This window comes from Oncorhynchus clarkii, unplaced genomic scaffold, assembly GCF_045791955.1.
Source record: "Oncorhynchus clarkii lewisi isolate Uvic-CL-2024 unplaced genomic scaffold, UVic_Ocla_1.0 unplaced_contig_1070_pilon_pilon, whole genome shotgun sequence".
NCBI lineage: Eukaryota > Metazoa > Chordata > Actinopteri > Salmoniformes > Salmonidae > Oncorhynchus > Oncorhynchus clarkii.
The window spans coordinates 15,170-32,381 of NW_027261022.1; the positions used below are offsets into that span (position 1 = coordinate 15,170).

At 45.8% G+C, this 17,212-nt stretch overlaps 53 non-coding genes and 3 pseudogenes across 53 annotated transcripts; all 56 read right to left on the reverse strand.

The window, feature by feature from the left end:
- Positions 1-178: 178 nt before the first annotated feature.
- LOC139403637 (5S ribosomal RNA) lies at positions 179-297 on the reverse strand. The gene has a single exon (XR_011633624.1). It is a non-coding gene; the product is annotated as a 5S ribosomal RNA (ribosomal RNA).
- Positions 298-474: 177 nt separating this feature from the next.
- Positions 475-593, reverse strand: LOC139403638 (5S ribosomal RNA). The gene has a single exon (XR_011633625.1). It is a non-coding gene; the product is annotated as a 5S ribosomal RNA (ribosomal RNA).
- A 177-nt stretch (positions 594-770) lies between these two features.
- LOC139403543 (5S ribosomal RNA) lies at positions 771-889 on the reverse strand. Its single transcript, XR_011633533.1, has one exon. It is a non-coding gene; the product is annotated as a 5S ribosomal RNA (ribosomal RNA).
- A 174-nt stretch (positions 890-1,063) lies between these two features.
- LOC139403639 (5S ribosomal RNA) lies at positions 1,064-1,182 on the reverse strand. The gene has a single exon (XR_011633626.1). It is a non-coding gene; the product is annotated as a 5S ribosomal RNA (ribosomal RNA).
- A 177-nt stretch (positions 1,183-1,359) lies between these two features.
- Positions 1,360-1,478, reverse strand: LOC139403641 (5S ribosomal RNA). The gene has a single exon (XR_011633628.1). It is a non-coding gene; the product is annotated as a 5S ribosomal RNA (ribosomal RNA).
- A 177-nt stretch (positions 1,479-1,655) lies between these two features.
- Positions 1,656-1,774, reverse strand: LOC139403642 (5S ribosomal RNA). Its single transcript, XR_011633629.1, has one exon. It is a non-coding gene; the product is annotated as a 5S ribosomal RNA (ribosomal RNA).
- Positions 1,775-1,951: 177 nt separating this feature from the next.
- On the reverse strand, positions 1,952-2,070 carry LOC139403643 (5S ribosomal RNA). The gene has a single exon (XR_011633630.1). It is a non-coding gene; the product is annotated as a 5S ribosomal RNA (ribosomal RNA).
- A 177-nt stretch (positions 2,071-2,247) lies between these two features.
- Positions 2,248-2,366, reverse strand: LOC139403658 (5S ribosomal RNA). The gene has a single exon (XR_011633644.1). It is a non-coding gene; the product is annotated as a 5S ribosomal RNA (ribosomal RNA).
- Positions 2,367-2,543: 177 nt separating this feature from the next.
- Positions 2,544-2,662, reverse strand: LOC139403644 (5S ribosomal RNA). The gene has a single exon (XR_011633631.1). It is a non-coding gene; the product is annotated as a 5S ribosomal RNA (ribosomal RNA).
- A 178-nt stretch (positions 2,663-2,840) lies between these two features.
- Positions 2,841-2,959, reverse strand: LOC139403645 (5S ribosomal RNA). The gene has a single exon (XR_011633632.1). It is a non-coding gene; the product is annotated as a 5S ribosomal RNA (ribosomal RNA).
- A 177-nt stretch (positions 2,960-3,136) lies between these two features.
- LOC139403647 (5S ribosomal RNA) lies at positions 3,137-3,255 on the reverse strand. Its single transcript, XR_011633633.1, has one exon. It is a non-coding gene; the product is annotated as a 5S ribosomal RNA (ribosomal RNA).
- Positions 3,256-3,432: 177 nt separating this feature from the next.
- Positions 3,433-3,552, reverse strand: LOC139403724 (5S ribosomal RNA; annotated as a pseudogene).
- Positions 3,553-3,729: 177 nt separating this feature from the next.
- LOC139403648 (5S ribosomal RNA) lies at positions 3,730-3,848 on the reverse strand. Its single transcript, XR_011633634.1, has one exon. It is a non-coding gene; the product is annotated as a 5S ribosomal RNA (ribosomal RNA).
- A 176-nt stretch (positions 3,849-4,024) lies between these two features.
- Positions 4,025-4,143, reverse strand: LOC139403649 (5S ribosomal RNA). Its single transcript, XR_011633635.1, has one exon. It is a non-coding gene; the product is annotated as a 5S ribosomal RNA (ribosomal RNA).
- A 177-nt stretch (positions 4,144-4,320) lies between these two features.
- On the reverse strand, positions 4,321-4,439 carry LOC139403737 (5S ribosomal RNA). Its single transcript, XR_011633709.1, has one exon. It is a non-coding gene; the product is annotated as a 5S ribosomal RNA (ribosomal RNA).
- A 177-nt stretch (positions 4,440-4,616) lies between these two features.
- LOC139403650 (5S ribosomal RNA) lies at positions 4,617-4,735 on the reverse strand. The gene has a single exon (XR_011633636.1). It is a non-coding gene; the product is annotated as a 5S ribosomal RNA (ribosomal RNA).
- A 177-nt stretch (positions 4,736-4,912) lies between these two features.
- LOC139403651 (5S ribosomal RNA) lies at positions 4,913-5,031 on the reverse strand. Its single transcript, XR_011633637.1, has one exon. It is a non-coding gene; the product is annotated as a 5S ribosomal RNA (ribosomal RNA).
- Positions 5,032-5,208: 177 nt separating this feature from the next.
- LOC139403653 (5S ribosomal RNA) lies at positions 5,209-5,327 on the reverse strand. The gene has a single exon (XR_011633639.1). It is a non-coding gene; the product is annotated as a 5S ribosomal RNA (ribosomal RNA).
- Positions 5,328-5,504: 177 nt separating this feature from the next.
- LOC139403654 (5S ribosomal RNA) lies at positions 5,505-5,623 on the reverse strand. The gene has a single exon (XR_011633640.1). It is a non-coding gene; the product is annotated as a 5S ribosomal RNA (ribosomal RNA).
- A 177-nt stretch (positions 5,624-5,800) lies between these two features.
- On the reverse strand, positions 5,801-5,919 carry LOC139403655 (5S ribosomal RNA). Its single transcript, XR_011633641.1, has one exon. It is a non-coding gene; the product is annotated as a 5S ribosomal RNA (ribosomal RNA).
- Positions 5,920-6,096: 177 nt separating this feature from the next.
- LOC139403656 (5S ribosomal RNA) lies at positions 6,097-6,215 on the reverse strand. Its single transcript, XR_011633642.1, has one exon. It is a non-coding gene; the product is annotated as a 5S ribosomal RNA (ribosomal RNA).
- A 177-nt stretch (positions 6,216-6,392) lies between these two features.
- LOC139403719 (5S ribosomal RNA) lies at positions 6,393-6,511 on the reverse strand. Its single transcript, XR_011633702.1, has one exon. It is a non-coding gene; the product is annotated as a 5S ribosomal RNA (ribosomal RNA).
- Positions 6,512-6,688: 177 nt separating this feature from the next.
- On the reverse strand, positions 6,689-6,807 carry LOC139403657 (5S ribosomal RNA). Its single transcript, XR_011633643.1, has one exon. It is a non-coding gene; the product is annotated as a 5S ribosomal RNA (ribosomal RNA).
- A 178-nt stretch (positions 6,808-6,985) lies between these two features.
- Positions 6,986-7,104, reverse strand: LOC139403659 (5S ribosomal RNA). The gene has a single exon (XR_011633645.1). It is a non-coding gene; the product is annotated as a 5S ribosomal RNA (ribosomal RNA).
- Positions 7,105-7,281: 177 nt separating this feature from the next.
- Positions 7,282-7,400, reverse strand: LOC139403660 (5S ribosomal RNA). The gene has a single exon (XR_011633646.1). It is a non-coding gene; the product is annotated as a 5S ribosomal RNA (ribosomal RNA).
- Positions 7,401-7,577: 177 nt separating this feature from the next.
- Positions 7,578-7,696, reverse strand: LOC139403661 (5S ribosomal RNA). Its single transcript, XR_011633647.1, has one exon. It is a non-coding gene; the product is annotated as a 5S ribosomal RNA (ribosomal RNA).
- Positions 7,697-7,873: 177 nt separating this feature from the next.
- Positions 7,874-7,992, reverse strand: LOC139403662 (5S ribosomal RNA). The gene has a single exon (XR_011633648.1). It is a non-coding gene; the product is annotated as a 5S ribosomal RNA (ribosomal RNA).
- A 177-nt stretch (positions 7,993-8,169) lies between these two features.
- Positions 8,170-8,288, reverse strand: LOC139403663 (5S ribosomal RNA). The gene has a single exon (XR_011633649.1). It is a non-coding gene; the product is annotated as a 5S ribosomal RNA (ribosomal RNA).
- Positions 8,289-8,465: 177 nt separating this feature from the next.
- On the reverse strand, positions 8,466-8,590 carry LOC139403717 (5S ribosomal RNA; annotated as a pseudogene).
- Positions 8,591-8,767: 177 nt separating this feature from the next.
- Positions 8,768-8,886, reverse strand: LOC139403665 (5S ribosomal RNA). The gene has a single exon (XR_011633651.1). It is a non-coding gene; the product is annotated as a 5S ribosomal RNA (ribosomal RNA).
- Positions 8,887-9,063: 177 nt separating this feature from the next.
- Positions 9,064-9,182, reverse strand: LOC139403666 (5S ribosomal RNA). The gene has a single exon (XR_011633652.1). It is a non-coding gene; the product is annotated as a 5S ribosomal RNA (ribosomal RNA).
- Positions 9,183-9,359: 177 nt separating this feature from the next.
- On the reverse strand, positions 9,360-9,478 carry LOC139403667 (5S ribosomal RNA). Its single transcript, XR_011633653.1, has one exon. It is a non-coding gene; the product is annotated as a 5S ribosomal RNA (ribosomal RNA).
- Positions 9,479-9,655: 177 nt separating this feature from the next.
- LOC139403668 (5S ribosomal RNA) lies at positions 9,656-9,774 on the reverse strand. The gene has a single exon (XR_011633654.1). It is a non-coding gene; the product is annotated as a 5S ribosomal RNA (ribosomal RNA).
- Positions 9,775-9,951: 177 nt separating this feature from the next.
- LOC139403669 (5S ribosomal RNA) lies at positions 9,952-10,070 on the reverse strand. Its single transcript, XR_011633655.1, has one exon. It is a non-coding gene; the product is annotated as a 5S ribosomal RNA (ribosomal RNA).
- Positions 10,071-10,247: 177 nt separating this feature from the next.
- On the reverse strand, positions 10,248-10,366 carry LOC139403670 (5S ribosomal RNA). The gene has a single exon (XR_011633656.1). It is a non-coding gene; the product is annotated as a 5S ribosomal RNA (ribosomal RNA).
- Positions 10,367-10,828: 462 nt separating this feature from the next.
- Positions 10,829-10,947, reverse strand: LOC139403671 (5S ribosomal RNA). The gene has a single exon (XR_011633657.1). It is a non-coding gene; the product is annotated as a 5S ribosomal RNA (ribosomal RNA).
- Positions 10,948-11,124: 177 nt separating this feature from the next.
- LOC139403673 (5S ribosomal RNA) lies at positions 11,125-11,243 on the reverse strand. Its single transcript, XR_011633658.1, has one exon. It is a non-coding gene; the product is annotated as a 5S ribosomal RNA (ribosomal RNA).
- Positions 11,244-11,420: 177 nt separating this feature from the next.
- LOC139403731 (5S ribosomal RNA) lies at positions 11,421-11,558 on the reverse strand (annotated as a pseudogene).
- Positions 11,559-11,735: 177 nt separating this feature from the next.
- Positions 11,736-11,854, reverse strand: LOC139403674 (5S ribosomal RNA). Its single transcript, XR_011633659.1, has one exon. It is a non-coding gene; the product is annotated as a 5S ribosomal RNA (ribosomal RNA).
- Positions 11,855-12,031: 177 nt separating this feature from the next.
- Positions 12,032-12,150, reverse strand: LOC139403675 (5S ribosomal RNA). The gene has a single exon (XR_011633660.1). It is a non-coding gene; the product is annotated as a 5S ribosomal RNA (ribosomal RNA).
- A 260-nt stretch (positions 12,151-12,410) lies between these two features.
- On the reverse strand, positions 12,411-12,529 carry LOC139403677 (5S ribosomal RNA). The gene has a single exon (XR_011633662.1). It is a non-coding gene; the product is annotated as a 5S ribosomal RNA (ribosomal RNA).
- A 177-nt stretch (positions 12,530-12,706) lies between these two features.
- Positions 12,707-12,825, reverse strand: LOC139403678 (5S ribosomal RNA). Its single transcript, XR_011633663.1, has one exon. It is a non-coding gene; the product is annotated as a 5S ribosomal RNA (ribosomal RNA).
- Positions 12,826-13,002: 177 nt separating this feature from the next.
- LOC139403679 (5S ribosomal RNA) lies at positions 13,003-13,121 on the reverse strand. Its single transcript, XR_011633664.1, has one exon. It is a non-coding gene; the product is annotated as a 5S ribosomal RNA (ribosomal RNA).
- Positions 13,122-13,298: 177 nt separating this feature from the next.
- LOC139403716 (5S ribosomal RNA) lies at positions 13,299-13,417 on the reverse strand. The gene has a single exon (XR_011633700.1). It is a non-coding gene; the product is annotated as a 5S ribosomal RNA (ribosomal RNA).
- A 259-nt stretch (positions 13,418-13,676) lies between these two features.
- On the reverse strand, positions 13,677-13,795 carry LOC139403680 (5S ribosomal RNA). Its single transcript, XR_011633665.1, has one exon. It is a non-coding gene; the product is annotated as a 5S ribosomal RNA (ribosomal RNA).
- A 178-nt stretch (positions 13,796-13,973) lies between these two features.
- Positions 13,974-14,092, reverse strand: LOC139403681 (5S ribosomal RNA). Its single transcript, XR_011633666.1, has one exon. It is a non-coding gene; the product is annotated as a 5S ribosomal RNA (ribosomal RNA).
- Positions 14,093-14,269: 177 nt separating this feature from the next.
- On the reverse strand, positions 14,270-14,388 carry LOC139403682 (5S ribosomal RNA). The gene has a single exon (XR_011633667.1). It is a non-coding gene; the product is annotated as a 5S ribosomal RNA (ribosomal RNA).
- A 177-nt stretch (positions 14,389-14,565) lies between these two features.
- On the reverse strand, positions 14,566-14,684 carry LOC139403683 (5S ribosomal RNA). Its single transcript, XR_011633668.1, has one exon. It is a non-coding gene; the product is annotated as a 5S ribosomal RNA (ribosomal RNA).
- A 177-nt stretch (positions 14,685-14,861) lies between these two features.
- LOC139403684 (5S ribosomal RNA) lies at positions 14,862-14,980 on the reverse strand. Its single transcript, XR_011633669.1, has one exon. It is a non-coding gene; the product is annotated as a 5S ribosomal RNA (ribosomal RNA).
- Positions 14,981-15,157: 177 nt separating this feature from the next.
- LOC139403685 (5S ribosomal RNA) lies at positions 15,158-15,276 on the reverse strand. Its single transcript, XR_011633670.1, has one exon. It is a non-coding gene; the product is annotated as a 5S ribosomal RNA (ribosomal RNA).
- Positions 15,277-15,453: 177 nt separating this feature from the next.
- LOC139403749 (5S ribosomal RNA) lies at positions 15,454-15,572 on the reverse strand. The gene has a single exon (XR_011633720.1). It is a non-coding gene; the product is annotated as a 5S ribosomal RNA (ribosomal RNA).
- Positions 15,573-15,749: 177 nt separating this feature from the next.
- LOC139403760 (5S ribosomal RNA) lies at positions 15,750-15,868 on the reverse strand. Its single transcript, XR_011633731.1, has one exon. It is a non-coding gene; the product is annotated as a 5S ribosomal RNA (ribosomal RNA).
- A 177-nt stretch (positions 15,869-16,045) lies between these two features.
- On the reverse strand, positions 16,046-16,164 carry LOC139403549 (5S ribosomal RNA). Its single transcript, XR_011633539.1, has one exon. It is a non-coding gene; the product is annotated as a 5S ribosomal RNA (ribosomal RNA).
- Positions 16,165-16,340: 176 nt separating this feature from the next.
- On the reverse strand, positions 16,341-16,459 carry LOC139403560 (5S ribosomal RNA). The gene has a single exon (XR_011633550.1). It is a non-coding gene; the product is annotated as a 5S ribosomal RNA (ribosomal RNA).
- A 176-nt stretch (positions 16,460-16,635) lies between these two features.
- LOC139403571 (5S ribosomal RNA) lies at positions 16,636-16,754 on the reverse strand. Its single transcript, XR_011633561.1, has one exon. It is a non-coding gene; the product is annotated as a 5S ribosomal RNA (ribosomal RNA).
- A 176-nt stretch (positions 16,755-16,930) lies between these two features.
- LOC139403583 (5S ribosomal RNA) lies at positions 16,931-17,049 on the reverse strand. Its single transcript, XR_011633572.1, has one exon. It is a non-coding gene; the product is annotated as a 5S ribosomal RNA (ribosomal RNA).
- Between the last annotated feature and the right edge of the window lie 163 nt (positions 17,050-17,212).

Here is a 17,212-nt window from a genome sequence, read left to right on the forward strand (position 1 = left end):
ATCTCAAAAAGTGGATGAAGTGGATGAAATTGCATATACTGTAGCCATAATTTGTAGCACAGATTGTTGGATGAAATACAAACTAACCTTGCTTACTTATGTCAAAGCGAGGGCACATATTTCAGCCTTGTGGGAAAAAACGGACAAAGAGTTGAAATTCCACAAGGCAGTGACAAAAAGCTTACAGCACCTGGTATTCCCAGGCGGTCTCCCATCCAAGTACTAACCAAGCCCGACCCTGCTTAGCTTCCGAGATCGGACGAGATCAGGCGTACTCAGGCCGGTGTGGCCGTAAGCGAAAGCTAATCTCAAAAAGTGGATGAAATTGCATATACTGTAGCCATAATTTGTAGCACAGATTGTTGGATGAAATACAAACTAACCTTGCTTACTTATGTCAAAGCGAGGGCACATATTTCAGCCTTGTGGGAAAAAACGGACAAAGAGTTGAAATTCCACAAGGCAGTGACAAAAAGCTTACAGCACCTGGTATTCCCAGGCGGTCTCCCATCCAAGTACTAACCAAGCCCGACCCTGCTTAGCTTCCGAGATCGGACGAGATCAGGCGTACTCAGGCCGGTGTGGCCGTAAGCGAAAGCTAATCTCAAAAAGTGGATGAAATTGCATATACTGTAGCCATAATTTGTAGCACAGATTGTTGGATGAAATACAAACTAACCTTGCTTACTTATGTCAAAGCGAGGGCACATATTTCAGCCTTGTGGGAAAAAACGGACAAAGAGTTGAAATTCCACAAGGCAGTGACAAAAAGCTTACAGCACCTGGTATTCCCAGGCGGTCTCCCATCCAAGTACTAACCAGGCCCGACCCTGCTTAGCTTCCGAGATCGGACGAGATCAGGCGTACTCAGGCCGGTGTGGCCGTAAGCGAAAGCTAATCTCAAAAAGTGGATGAAATTGCATATACTGTAGCCATAATTTGTAGCACAGATTGTTGGATGAAATACAAACTAACCTTGCTTACTTATGTCAAAGCGAGGGCACATTCAGCCTTGTGGGAAAAAACGGACAAAGAGTTGAAATTCCACAAGGCAGTGACAAAAAGCTTACAGCACCTGGTATTCCCAGGCGGTCTCCCATCCAAGTACTAACCAAGCCCGACCCTGCTTAGCTTCCGAGATCGGACGAGATCAGGCGTACTCAGGCCGGTGTGGCCGTAAGCAAAAGCTAATCTCAAAAAGTGGATGAAATTGCATATACTGTAGCCATAATTTGTAGCACAGATTGTTGGATGAAATACAAACTAACCTTGCTTACTTATGTCAAAGCGAGGGCACATATTTCAGCCTTGTGGGAAAAAACGGACAAAGAGTTGAAATTCCACAAGGCAGTGACAAAAAGCTTACAGCACCTGGTATTCCCAGGCGGTCTCCCATCCAAGTACTAACCAAGCCCGACCCTGCTTAGCTTCCGAGATCGGACGAGATCAGGCGTACTCAGGCCGGTGTGGCCGTAAGCGAAAGCTAATCTCAAAAAGTGGATGAAATTGCATATACTGTAGCCATAATTTGTAGCACAGATTGTTGGATGAAATACAAACTAACCTTGCTTACTTATGTCAAAGCGAGGGCACATATTTCAGCCTTGTGGGAAAAAACGGACAAAGAGTTGAAATTCCACAAGGCAGTGACAAAAAGCTTACAGCACCTGGTATTCCCAGGCGGTCTCCCATCCAAGTACTAACCAAGCCCGACCCTGCTTAGCTTCCGAGATCGGACGAGATCAGGCGTACTCAGGCCGGTGTGGCCGTAAGCGAAAGCTAATCTCAAAAAGTGGATGAAATTGCATATACTGTAGCCATAATTTGTAGCACAGATTGTTGGATGAAATACAAACTAACCTTGCTTACTTATGTCAAAGCGAGGGCACATATTTCAGCCTTGTGGGAAAAAACGGACAAAGAGTTGAAATTCCACAAGGCAGTGACAAAAAGCTTACAGCACCTGGTATTCCCAGGCGGTCTCCCATCCAAGTACTAACCAAGCCCGACCCTGCTTAGCTTCCGAGATCGGACGAGATCAGGCGTACTCAGGCCGGTGTGGCCGTAAGCGAAAGCTAATCTCAAAAAGTGGATGAAATTGCATATACTGTAGCCATAATTTGTAGCACAGATTGTTGGATGAAATACAAACTAACCTTGCTTACTTATTTCAAAGCGAGGGCACATATTTCAGCCTTGTGGGAAAAAACGGACAAAGAGTTGAAATTCCACAAGGCAGTGACAAAAAGCTTACAGCACCTGGTATTCCCAGGCGGTCTCCCATCCAAGTACTAACCAGGCCCGACCCTGCTTAGCTTCCGAGATCGGACGAGATCAGGCGTACTCAGGCCGGTGTGGCCGTAAGCGAAAGCTAATCTCAAAAAGTGGATGAAATTGCATATACTGTAGCCATAATTTGTAGCACAGATTGTTGGATGAAATACAAACTAACCTTGCTTACTTATTTCAAAGCGAGGGCACATATTTCAGCCTTGTGGGAAAAAACGGACAAAGAGTTGAAATTCCACAAGGCAGTGACAAAAAGCTTACAGCACCTGGTATTCCCAGGCGGTCTCCCATCCAAGTACTAACCAAGCCCGACCCTGCTTAGCTTCCGAGATCGGACGAGATCAGGCGTACTCAGGCCGGTGTGGCCGTAAGCGAAAAGCTAATCTCAAAAAGTGGATGAAATTGCATATACTGTAGCCATAATTTGTAGCACAGATTGTTGGATGAAATACAAACTAACCTTGCTTACTTATGTCAAAGCGAGGGCACATATTTCAGCCTTGTGGGAAAAAACGGACAAAGAGTTGAAATTCCACAAGGCAGTGACAAAAAGCTTACAGCACCTGGTATTCCCAGGCGGTCTCCCATCCAAGTACTAACCAAGCCCGACCCTGCTTAGCTTCCGAGATCGGACGAGATCAGGCGTACTCAGGCCGGTGTGGCCGTAAGCGAAAGCTAATCTCAAAAAGTGGATGAAATTGCATATACTGTAGCCATAATTTGTAGCACAGATTGTTGGATGAAATACAAACTAACCTTGCTTACTTATGTCAAAGCGAGGGCACATATTTCAGCCTTGTGGGAAAAAACGGACAAAGAGTTGAAATTCCACAAGGCAGTGACAAAAAGCTTACAGCACCTGGTATTCCCAGGCGGTCTCCCATCCAAGTACTAACCAAGCCCGACCCTGCTTAGCTTCCGAGATCGGACGAGATCAGGCGTACTCAGGCCGGTGTGGCCGTAAGCGAAAGCTAATCTCAAAAAGTGGATGAAATTGCATATACTGTAGCCATAATTTGTAGCACAGATTGTTGGATGAAATACAAACTAACCTTGCTTACTTATGTCAAAGCGAGGGCACATATTTCAGCCTTGTGGGAAAAAACGGACAAAGAGTTGAAATTCCACAAGGCAGTGACAAAAAGCTTACAGCACCTGGTATTCCCAGGCGGTCTCCCATCCAAGTACTAACCAAGCCCGACCCTGCTTAGCTTCCCGAGATCGGACGAGATCAGGCGTACTCAGGCCGGTGTGGCCGTAAGCGAAAGCTAATCTCAAAAAGTGGATGAAATTGCATATACTGTAGCCATAATTTGTAGCACAGATTGTTGGATGAAATACAAACTAACCTTGCTTACTTATGTCAAAGCGAGGGCACATATTTCAGCCTTGTGGGAAAAAACGGACAAAGAGTTGAAATTCCACAAGGCAGTGACAAAAAGCTTACAGCACCTGGTATTCCCAGGCGGTCTCCCATCCAAGTACTAACCAAGCCCGACCCTGCTTAGCTTCCGAGATCGGACGAGATCAGGCGTACTCAGGCCGGTGTGGCCGTAAGCGAAAGCTAATCTCAAAAAGTGGATGAAATTGCATATACTGTAGCCATAATTTGTAGCACAGATTGTTGGATGAAATACAAACTAACCTTGCTTACTTATGTCAAAGCGAGGGCACATATTTCAGCCTTGTGGGAAAAAACGGACAAAGAGTTGAAATCCACAAGGCAGTGACAAAAAGCTTACAGCACCTGGTATTCCCAGGCGGTCTCCCATCCAAGTACTAACCAAGCCCGACCCTGCTTAGCTTCCGAGATCGGACGAGATCAGGCGTACTCAGGCCGGTGTGGCCGTAAGCGAAAGCTAATCTCAAAAAGTGGATGAAATTGCATATACTGTAGCCATAATTTGTAGCACAGATTGTTGGATGAAATACAAACTAACCTTGCTTACTTATGTCAAAGCGAGGGCACATATTTCAGCCTTGTGGGAAAAAACGGACAAAGAGTTGAAATTCCACAAGGCAGTGACAAAAAGCTTACAGCACCTGGTATTCCCAGGCGGTCTCCCATCCAAGTACTAACCAGGCCCGACCCTGCTTAGCTTCCGAGATCGGACGAGATCAGGCGTACTCAGGCCGGTGTGGCCGTAAGCGAAAGCTAATCTCAAAAAGTGGATGAAATTGCATATACTGTAGCCATAATTTGTAGCACAGATTGTTGGATGAAATACAAACTAACCTTGCTTACTTATGTCAAAGCGAGGGCACATATTTCAGCCTTGTGGGAAAAAACGGACAAAGAGTTGAAATTCCACAAGGCAGTGACAAAAAGCTTACAGCACCTGGTATTCCCAGGCGGTCTCCCATCCAAGTACTAACCAAGCCCGACCCTGCTTAGCTTCCGAGATCGGACGAGATCAGGCGTACTCAGGCCGGTGTGGCCGTAAGCGAAAGCTAATCTCAAAAAGTGGATGAAATTGCATATACTGTAGCCATAATTTGTAGCACAGATTGTTGGATGAAATACAAACTAACCTTGCTTACTTATGTCAAAGCGAGGGCACATATTTCAGCCTTGTGGGAAAAAACGGACAAAGAGTTGAAATTCCACAAGGCAGTGACAAAAAGCTTACAGCACCTGGTATTCCCAGGCGGTCTCCCATCCAAGTACTAACCAAGCCCGACCCTGCTTAGCTTCCGAGATCGGACGAGATCAGGCGTACTCAGGCCGGTGTGGCCGTAAGCGAAAGCTAATCTCAAAAAGTGGATGAAATTGCATATACTGTAGCCATAATTTGTAGCACAGATTGTTGGATGAAATACAAACTAACCTTGCTTACTTATGTCAAAGCGAGGGCACATATTTCAGCCTTGTGGGAAAAAACGGACAAAGAGTTGAAATTCCACAAGGCAGTGACAAAAAGCTTACAGCACCTGGTATTCCCAGGCGGTCTCCCATCCAAGTACTAACCAAGCCCGACCCTGCTTAGCTTCCGAGATCGGACGAGATCAGGCGTACTCAGGCCGGTGTGGCCGTAAGCGAAAGCTAATCTCAAAAAGTGGATGAAATTGCATATACTGTAGCCATAATTTGTAGCACAGATTGTTGGATGAAATACAAACTAACCTTGCTTACTTATGTCAAAGCGAGGGCACATATTTCAGCCTTGTGGGAAAAAACGGACAAAGAGTTGAAATTCCACAAGGCAGTGACAAAAAGCTTACAGCACCTGGTATTCCCAGGCGGTCTCCCATCCAAGTACTAACCAAGCCCGACCCTGCTTAGCTTCCGAGATCGGACGAGATCAGGCGTACTCAGGCCGGTGTGGCCGTAAGCGAAAGCTAATCTCAAAAAGTGGATGAAATTGCATATACTGTAGCCATAATTTGTAGCACAGATTGTTGGATGAAATACAAACTAACCTTGCTTACTTATGTCAAAGCGAGGGCACATATTTCAGCCTTGTGGGAAAAAACGGACAAAGAGTTGAAATTCCACAAGGCAGTGACAAAAAGCTTACAGCACCTGGTATTCCCAGGCGGTCTCCCATCCAAGTACTAACCAAGCCCGACCCTGCTTAGCTTCCGAGATCGGACGAGATCAGGCGTACTCAGGCCGGTGTGGCCGTAAGCGAAAGCTAATCTCAAAAAGTGGATGAAATTGCATATACTGTAGCCATAATTTGTAGCACAGATTGTTGGATGAAATACAAACTAACCTTGCTTACTTATGTCAAAGCGAGGGCACATATTTCAGCCTTGTGGGAAAAAACGGACAAAGAGTTGAAATTCCACAAGGCAGTGACAAAAAGCTTACAGCACCTGGTATTCCCAGGCGGTCTCCCATCCAAGTACTAACCAAGCCCGACCCTGCTTAGCTTCCGAGATCGGACGAGATCAGGCGTACTCAGGCCGGTGTGGCCGTAAGCGAAAGCTAATCTCAAAAAGTGGATGAAATTGCATATACTGTAGCCATAATTTGTAGCACAGATTGTTGGATGAAATACAAACTAACCTTGCTTACTTATGTCAAAGCGAGGGCACATATTTCAGCCTTGTGGGAAAAAACGGACAAAGAGTTGAAATTCCACAAGGCAGTGACAAAAAGCTTACAGCACCTGGTATTCCCAGGCGGTCTCCCATCCAAGTACTAACCAAGCCCGACCCTGCTTAGCTTCCGAGATCGGACGAGATCAGGCGTACTCAGGCCGGTGTGTCCGTAAGCGAAAGCTAATCTCAAAAAGTGGATGAAATTGCATATACTGTAGCCATAATTTGTAGCACAGATTGTTGGATGAAATACAAACTAACCTTGCTTACTTATGTCAAAGCGAGGGCACATATTTCAGCCTTGTGGGAAAAAACGGACAAAGAGTTGAAATTCCACAAGGCAGTGACAAAAAGCTTACAGCACCTGGTATTCCCAGGCGGTCTCCCATCCAAGTACTAACCAAGCCCGACCCTGCTTAGCTTCCGAGATCGGACGAGATCAGGCGTACTCAGGCCGGTGTGGCCGTAAGCGAAAAGCTAATCTCAAAAAGTGGATGAAATTGCATATACTGTAGCCATAATTTGTAGCACAGATTGTTGGATGAAATACAAACTAACCTTGCTTACTTATGTCAAAGCGAGGGCACATATTTCAGCCTTGTGGGAAAAAACGGACAAAGAGTTGAAATTCCACAAGGCAGTGACAAAAAGCTTACAGCACCTGGTATTCCCAGGCGGTCTCCCATCCAAGTACTAACCAAGCCCGACCCTGCTTAGCTTCCGAGATCGGACGAGATCAGGCGTACTCAGGCCGGTGTGGCCGTAAGCGAAAGCTAATCTCAAAAAGTGGATGAAATTGCATATACTGTAGCCATAATTTGTAGCACAGATTGTTGGATGAAATACAAACTAACCTTGCTTACTTATGTCAAAGCGAGGGCACATATTTCAGCCTTGTGGGAAAAAACGGACAAAGAGTTGAAATTCCACAAGGCAGTGACAAAAAGCTTACAGCACCTGGTATTCCCAGGCGGTCTCCCATCCAAGTACTAACCAAGCCCGACCCTGCTTAGCTTCCGAGATCGGACGAGATCAGGCGTACTCAGGCCGGTGTGGCCGTAAGCGAAAGCTAATCTCAAAAAGTGGATGAAATTGCATATACTGTAGCCATAATTTGTAGCACAGATTGTTGGATGAAATACAAACTAACCTTGCTTACTTATGTCAAAGCGAGGGCACATATTTCAGCCTTGTGGGAAAAAACGGACAAAGAGTTGAAATTCCACAAGGCAGTGACAAAAAGCTTACAGCACCTGGTATTCCCAGGCGGTCTCCCATCCAAGTACTAACCAAGCCCGACCCTGCTTAGCTTCCGAGATCGGACGAGATCAGGCGTACTCAGGCCGGTGTGGCCGTAAGCGAAAGCTAATCTCAAAAAGTGGATGAAATTGCATATACTGTAGCCATAATTTGTAGCACAGATTGTTGGATGAAATACAAACTAACCTTGCTTACTTATGTCAAAGCGAGGGCACATATTTCAGCCTTGTGGGAAAAAACGGACAAAGAGTTGAAATTCCACAAGGCAGTGACAAAAAGCTTACAGCACCTGGTATTCCCAGGCGGTCTCCCATCCAAGTACTAACCAAGCCCGACCCTGCTTAGCTTCCGAGATCGGACGAGATCAGGCGTACTCAGGCCGGTGTGGCCGTAAGCGAAAGCTAATCTCAAAAAGTGGATGAAATTGCATATACTGTAGCCATAATTTGTAGCACAGATTGTTGGATGAAATACAAACTAACCTTGCTTACTTATGTCAAAGCGAGGGCACATATTTCAGCCTTGTGGGAAAAAACGGACAAAGAGTTGAAATTCCACAAGGCAGTGACAAAAAGCTTACAGCACCTGGTATTCCCAGGCGGTCTCCCATCCAAGTACTAACCAAGCCCGACCCTGCTTAGCTTCCGAGATCGGACGAGATCAGGCGTACTCAGGCCGGTGTGGCCGTAAGCGAAAGCTAATCTCAAAAAGTGGATGAAATTGCATATACTGTAGCCATAATTTGTAGCACAGATTGTTGGATGAAATACAAACTAACCTTGCTTACTTATGTCAAAGCGAGGGCACATATTTCAGCCTTGTGGGAAAAAACGGACAAAGAGTTGAAATTCCACAAGGCAGTGACAAAAAGCTTACAGCACCTGGTATTCCCAGGCGGTCTCCCATCCAAGTACTAACCAAGCCCGAGCCCGACCCTGCTTAGCTTCCGAGATCGGACGAGATCAGGCGTACTCAGGCCGGTGTGGCCGTAAGCGAAAGCTAATCTCAAAAAGTGGATGAAATTGCATATACTGTAGCCATAATTTGTAGCACAGATTGTTGGATGAAATACAAACTAACCTTGCTTACTTATGTCAAAGCGAGGGCACATATTTCAGCCTTGTGGGAAAAAACGGACAAAGAGTTGAAATTCCACAAGGCAGTGACAAAAAGCTTACAGCACCTGGTATTCCCAGGCGGTCTCCCATCCAAGTACTAACCAAGCCCGACCCTGCTTAGCTTCCGAGATCGGACGAGATCAGGCGTACTCAGGCCGGTGTGGCCGTAAGCGAAAGCTAATCTCAAAAAGTGGATGAAATTGCATATACTGTAGCCATAATTTGTAGCACAGATTGTTGGATGAAATACAAACTAACCTTGCTTACTTATGTCAAAGCGAGGGCACATATTTCAGCCTTGTGGGAAAAAACGGACAAAGAGTTGAAATTCCACAAGGCAGTGACAAAAAGCTTACAGCACCTGGTATTCCCAGGCGGTCTCCCATCCAAGTACTAACCAAGCCCGACCCTGCTTAGCTTCCGAGATCGGACGAGATCAGGCGTACTCAGGCCGGTGTGGCCGTAAGCGAAAGCTAATCTCAAAAAGTGGATGAAATTGCATATACTGTAGCCATAATTTGTAGCACAGATTGTTGGATGAAATACAAACTAACCTTGCTTACTTATGTCAAAGCGAGGGCACATATTTCAGCCTTGTGGGAAAAAACGGACAAAGAGTTGAAATTCCACAAGGCAGTGACAAAAAGCTTACAGCACCTGGTATTCCCAGGCGGTCTCCCATCCAAGTACTAACCAAGCCCGACCCTGCTTAGCTTCCGAGATCGGACGAGATCAGGCGTACTCAGGCCGGTGTGGCCGTAAGCGAAAGCTAATCTCAAAAAGTGGATGAAATTGCATATACTGTAGCCATAATTTGTAGCACAGATTGTTGGATGAAATACAAACTAACCTTGCTTACTTATGTCAAAGCGAGGGCACATATTTCAGCCTTGTGGGAAAAAACGGACAAAGAGTTGAAATTCCACAAGGCAGTGACAAAAAGCTTACAGCACCTGGTATTCCCAGGCGGTCTCCCATCCAAGTACTAACCAAGCCCGACCCTGCTTAGCTTCCGAGATCGGACGAGATCAGGCGTACTCAGGCCGGTGTGGCCGTAAGCGAAAGCTAATCTCAAAAAGTGGATGAAATTGCATATACTGTAGCCATAATTTGTAGCACAGATTGTTGGATGAAATACAAACTAACCTTGCTTACTTATGTCAAAGCGAGGGCACATATTTCAGCCTTGTGGGAAAAAACGGACAAAGAGTTGAAATTCCACAAGGCAGTGACAAAAAGCTTACAGCACCTGGTATTCCCAGGCGGTCTCCCATCCAAGTACTAACCAAGCCCGACCCTGCTTAGCTTCCGAGATCGGACGAGATCAGGCGTACTCAGGCCGGTGTGGCCGTAAGCGAAAGCTAATCTCAAAAAGTGGATGAAATTGCATATACTGTAGCCATAATTTGTAGCACAGATTGTTGGATGAAATACAAACTAACCTTGCTTACTTATGTCAAAGCGAGGGCACATATTTCAGCCTTGTGGGAAAAAACGGACAAAGAGTTGAAATTCCACAAGGCAGTGACAAAAAGCTTACAGCACCTGGTATTCCCAGGCGGTCTCCCATCCAAGTACTAACCAAGCCCGACCCTGCTTAGCTTCCGAGATCGGACGAGATCAGGCGTACTCAGGCCGGTGTGGCCGTAAGCGAAAGCTAATCTCAAAAAGTGGATGAAATTGCATATACTGTAGCCATAATTTGTAGCACAGATTGTTGGATGAAATACAAACTAACCTTGCTTACTTATGTCAAAGCGAGGGCACATATTTCAGCCTTGTGGGAAAAAACGGACAAAGAGTTGAAATTCCACAAGGCAGTGACAAAAAGCTTACAGCACCTGGTATTCCCAGGCGGTCTCCCATCCAAGTCCGACCCTGCTTAGCTTCCGAGATCGGACGAGATCAGGCGTACTCAGGCCGGTGTGGCCGTAAGCGAAAGCTAATCTCAAAAAGTGGATGAAATTGCATATACTGTAGCCATAATTTGTAGCACAGATTGTTGGATGAAATACAAACTAACCTTGCTTACTTATGTCAAAGCGAGGGCACATATTTCAGCCTTGTGGGAAAAAACGGACAAAGAGTTGAAATTCCACAAGGCAGTGACAAAAAGCTTACAGCACCTGGTATTCCCAGGCGGTCTCCCATCCAAGTACTAACCAAGCCCGACCCTGCTTAGCTTCCGAGATCGGACGAGATCAGGCGTACTCAGGCCGGTGTGGCCGTAAGCGAAAGCTAATCTCAAAAAGTGGATGAAATTGCATATACTGTAGCCATAATTTGTAGCACAGATTGTTGGATGAAATACAAACTAACCTTGCTTACTTATGTCAAAGCGAGGGCACATATTTCAGCCTTGTGGGAAAAAACGGACAAAGAGTTGAAATTCCACAAGGCAGTGACAAAAAGCTTACAGCACCTGGTATTCCCAGGCGGTCTCCCATCCAAGTACTAACCAAGCCCGACCCTGCTTAGCTTCCGAGATCGGACGAGATCAGGCGTACTCAGGCCGGTGTGGCCGTAAGCGAAAGCTAATCTCAAAAAGTGGATGAAATTGCATATACTGTAGCCATAATTTGTAGCACAGATTGTTGGATGAAATACAAACTAACCTTGCTTACTTATGTCAAAGCGAGGGCACATATTTCAGCCTTGTGGGAAAAAACGGACAAAGAGTTGAAATTCCACAAGGCAGTGACAAAAAGCTTACAGCACCTGGTATTCCCAGGCGGTCTCCCATCCAAGTACTAACCAAGCCCGACCCTGCTTAGCTTCCGAGACCCTGCTTAGCTTCCGAGATCGGACGAGATCAGGCGTACTCAGGCCGGTGTGGCCGTAAGCGAAAGCTAATCTCAAAAAGTGGATGAAATTGCATATACTGTAGCCATAATTTGTAGCACAGATTGTTGGATGAAATACAAACTAACCTTGCTTACTTATGTCAAAGCGAGGGCACATATTTCAGCCTTGTGGGAAAAAACGGACAAAGAGTTGAAATTCCACAAGGCAGTGACAAAAAGCTTACAGCACCTGGTATTCCCAGGCGGTCTCCCATCCAAGTACTAACCAAGCCCGACCCTGCTTAGCTTCCGAGATCGGACGAGATCAGGCGTACTCAGGCCGGTGTGGCCGTAAGCAAAAGCTAATCTCAAAAAGTGGATGAAATTGCATATACTGTAGCCATAATTTGTAGCACAGATTGTTGGATGAAATACAAACTAACCTTGCTTACTTATGTCAAAGCGAGGGCACATATTTCAGCCTTGTGGGAAAAAACGGACAAAGAGTTGAAATTCCACAAGGCAGTGACAAAAAGCTTACAGCACCTGGTATTCCCAGGCGGTCTCCCATCCAAGTACTAACCAAGCCCGACCCTGCTTAGCTTCCGAGATCGGACGAGATCAGGCGTACTCAGGCCGGTGTGGCCGTAAGCAAGAAACTATCTCTTGGTGCACTATGTAAAGTCAAAGTGAGCCTGATTAACAGCTGTTGCATTTTCACCATTTAGATAAGCATCTTTGTGTCACTCAAAAAGTGGAAGAAATTGCATATACTGTAGCCATAATTTGTAGCACAGATTGTTGGATGAAATACAAACTAACCTTGCTTACTTATTTCAAAGCGAGGGCACATATTTCAGCCTTGTGGGAAAAAACGGACAAAGAGTTGAAATTCCACAAGGCAGTGACAAAAAGCTTACAGCACCTGGTATTCCCAGGCGGTCTCCCATCCAAGTACTAACCAAGCCCGACCCTGCTTAGCTTCCGAGATCGGACGAGATCAGGCGTACTCAGGCCGGTGTGGCCGTAAGCGAAAGCTAATCTCAAAAAGTGGATGAAATTGCATATACTGTAGCCATAATTTGTAGCACAGATTGTTGGATGAAATACAAACTAACCTTGCTTACTTATGTCAAAGCGAGGGCACATATTTCAGCCTTGTGGGAAAAAACGGACAAAGAGTTGAAATTCCACAAGGCAGTGACAAAAAGCTTACAGCACCTGGTATTCCCAGGCGGTCTCCCATCCAAGTACTAACCAAGCCCGACCCTGCTTAGCTTCCGAGATCGGACGAGATCAGGCGTACTCAGGCCGGTGTGGCCGTAAGCGAAAGCTAATCTCAAAAAGTGGATGAAATTGCATATACTGTAGCCATAATTTGTAGCACAGATTGTTGGATGAAATACAAACTAACCTTGCTTACTTATGTCAAAGCGAGGGCACATATTTCAGCCTTGTGGGAAAAAACGGACAAAGAGTTGAAATTCCACAAGGCAGTGACAAAAAGCTTACAGCACCTGGTATTCCCAGGCGGTCTCCCATCCAAGTACTAACCAAGCCCGACCCTGCTTAGCTTCCGAGATCGGACGAGATCAGGCGTACTCAGGCCGGTGTGGCCGTAAGCGAAAGCTAATCTCAAAAAGTGGATGAAATTGCATATACTGTAGCCATAATTTGTAGCACAGATTGTTGGATGAAATACAAACTAACCTTGCTTACTTATGTCAAAGCGAGGGCACATATTTCAGCCTTGTGGGAAAAAACGGACAAAGAGTTGAAATTCCACAAGGCAGTGACAAAAAGCTTACAGCACCTGGTATTCCCAGGCGGTCTCCCATCCAAGTACTAACCAAGCCCGACCCTGCTTAGCTTCCGAGATCGGACGAGATCAGGCGTACTCAGGCCGGTGTGGCCGTAAGTGAAACTATCTCTTGGGCACTATGTAAAGTCAAAGTGAGCCTGATTAACAGCTGTTGCATTTTCACCATTTAGAGCTATAAATCTTTGTGTCACTCAAAAAGTGGAAGAAATTGCATATACTGTAGCCATAATTTGTAGCACAGATTGTTGGATGAAATACAAACTAACCTTGCTTACTTATTTCAAAGCGAGGGCACATATTTCAGCCTTGTGGGAAAAAACGGACAAAGAGTTGAAATTCCACAAGGCAGTGACAAAAAGCTTACAGCACCTGGTATTCCCAGGCGGTCTCCCATCCAAGTACTAACCAAGCCCGACCCTGCTTAGCTTCCGAGATCGGACGAGATCAGGCGTACTCAGGCCGGTGTGGCCGTAAGCGAAAAGCTAATCTCAAAAAGTGGATGAAATTGCATATACTGTAGCCATAATTTGTAGCACAGATTGTTGGATGAAATACAAACTAACCTTGCTTACTTATGTCAAAGCGAGGGCACATATTTCAGCCTTGTGGGAAAAAACGGACAAAGAGTTGAAATTCCACAAGGCAGTGACAAAAAGCTTACAGCACCTGGTATTCCCAGGCGGTCTCCCATCCAAGTACTAACCAAGCCCGACCCTGCTTAGCTTCCGAGATCGGACGAGATCAGGCGTACTCAGGCCGGTGTGGCCGTAAGCGAAAGCTAATCTCAAAAAGTGGATGAAATTGCATATACTGTAGCCATAATTTGTAGCACAGATTGTTGGATGAAATACAAACTAACCTTGCTTACTTATGTCAAAGCGAGGGCACATATTTCAGCCTTGTGGGAAAAAACGGACAAAGAGTTGAAATTCCACAAGGCAGTGACAAAAAGCTTACAGCACCTGGTATTCCCAGGCGGTCTCCCATCCAAGTACTAACCAAGCCCGACCCTGCTTAGCTTCCGAGATCGGACGAGATCAGGCGTACTCAGGCCGGTGTGGCCGTAAGCGAAAGCTAATCTCAAAAAGTGGATGAAATTGCATATACTGTAGCCATAATTTGTAGCACAGATTGTTGGATGAAATACAAACTAACCTTGCTTACTTATGTCAAAGCGAGGGCACATATTTCAGCCTTGTGGGAAAAAACGGACAAAGAGTTGAAATTCCACAAGGCAGTGACAAAAAGCTTACAGCACCTGGTATTCCCAGGCGGTCTCCCATCCAAGTACTAACCAAGCCCGACCCTGCTTAGCTTCCGAGATCGGACGAGATCAGGCGTACTCAGGCCGGTGTGGCCGTAAGCGAAAGCTAATCTCAAAAAGTGGATGAAATTGCATATACTGTAGCCATAATTTGTAGCACAGATTGTTGGATGAAATACAAACTAACCTTGCTTACTTATGTCAAAGCGAGGGCACATATTTCAGCCTTGTGGGAAAAAACGGACAAAGAGTTGAAATTCCACAAGGCAGTGACAAAAAGCTTACAGCACCTGGTATTCCCAGGCGGTCTCCCATCCAAGTACTAACCAAGCCCGACCCTGCTTAGCTTCCGAGATCGGACGAGATCAGGCGTACTCAGGCCGGTGTGGCCGTAAGCGAAAGCTAATCTCAAAAAGTGGATGAAATTGCATATACTGTAGCCATAATTTGTAGCACAGATTGTTGGATGAAATACAAACTAACCTTGCTTACTTATGTCAAAGCGAGGGCACATATTTCAGCCTTGTGGGAAAAAACGGACAAAGAGTTGAAATTCCACAAGGCAGTGACAAAAAGCTTACAGCACCTGGTATTCCCAGGCGGTCTCCCATCCAAGTACTAACCAAGCCCGACCCTGCTTAGCTTCCGAGATCGGACGAGATCAGGCGTACTCAGGCCGGTGTGGCCGTAAGCGAAAGCTAATCTCAAAAAGTGGATGAAATTGCATATACTGTAGCCATAATTTGTAGCACAGATTGTTGGATGAAATACAAACTAACCTTGCTTACTTATGTCAAAGCGAGGGCACATATTTCAGCCTTGTGGGAAAAAACGGACAAAGAGTTGAAATTCCACAAGGCAGTGACAAAAAGCTTACAGCACCTGGTATTCCCAGGCGGTCTCCCATCCAAGTACTAACCAGGCCCGACCCTGCTTAGCTTCCGAGATCGGACGAGATCAGGCGTACTCAGGCCGGTGTGGCCGTAAGCGAAAGGCAATCTCAAAAAGTGGATGAAATTGCATATACTGTAGCCATAATTTGTAGCACAGATTGTTGGATGAAATACAAACTAACCTTGCTTACTTATTTCAAAGCGAGGGCACATATTTCAGCCTTGTGGGAAAAAACGGACAAAGAGTTGAAATTCCACAAGGCAGTGACAAAAAGCTTACAGCACCTGGTATTCCCAGGCGGTCTCCCATCCAAGTACTAACCAGGCCCGACCCTGCTTAGCTTCCGAGATCGGACGAGATCAGGCGTACTCAGGCCGGTGTGGCCGTAAGCGAAAGGCAATCTCAAAAAGTGGATGAAATTGCATATACTGTAGCCATAATTTGTAGCACAGATTGTTGGATGAAATACAAACTAACCTTGCTTACTTATTTCAAAGCGAGGGCACATATTTCAGCCTTGTGGGAAAAAACGGACAAAGAGTTGAAATTCCACAAGGCAGTGACAAAAAGCTTACAGCACCTGGTATTCCCAGGCGGTCTCCCATCCAAGTACTAACCAGGCCCGACCCTGCTTAGCTTCCGAGATCGGACGAGATCAGGCGTACTCAGGCCGGTGTGGCCGTAAGCGAAAGCAATCTCAAAAAGTGGATGAAATTGCATATACTGTAGCCATAATTTGTAGCACAGATTGTTGGATGAAATACAAACTAACCTTGCTTACTTATTTCAAAGCGAGGGCACATATTTCAGCCTTGTGGGAAAAAACGGACAAAGAGTTGAAATTCCACAAGGCAGTGACAAAAAGCTTACAGCACCTGGTATTCCCAGGCGGTCTCCCATCCAAGTACTAACCAGGCCCGACCCTGCTTAGCTTCCGAGATCGGACGAGATCAGGCGTACTCAGGCCGGTGTGGCCGTAAGCGAAAGCAATCTCAAAAAGTGGATGAAATTGCATATACTGTAGCCATAATTTGTAGCACAGATTGTTGGATGAAATACAAACTAACCTTGCTTACTTATTTCAAAGCGAGGGCACATATTTCAGCCTTGTGGGAAAAAACGGACAAAGAGTTGAAATTCCACAAGGCAGTGACAAAAAGCTTACAGCACCTGGTATTCCCAGGCGGTCTCCCATCCAAGTACTAACCAGGCCCGACCCTGCTTAGCTTCCGAGATCGGACGAGATCAGGCGTACTCAGGCCGGTGTGGCCGTAAGCGAAAGCAATCTCAAAAAGTGGATGAAATTGCATATACTGTAGCCATAATTTGTAGCACAGATTGTTGGATGAAATACAAACTAACCTTGCTTACTTATTTCAAAGCGAGGGCACATATTTCAGCCTTGTGGGAAAAAACGGACAAAGAGTTGAAATTCCACAAGGCAGTGACAAAAAGCTTACAGCACCTGGTATTCCCAGGCGGTCTCCCATCCAAGTACTAACCAGGCCCGACCCTGCTTAGCTTCCGAGATCGGACGAGATCAGGCGTACTCAGGCCGGTGTGGCCGTAAGCGAAAGCTAATCTCAAAAAGTGGATGAAATTGCATATACTGTAGCCATAATTTGTAGCACAGATTGTTGGATGAAATACAAACTAACCTTGCTTACTTATGTCAAAGCGAGGGCACATATTTCAGCCTTGTGGGAAAAAACGGACAAAGAGTTGAAATTCCACA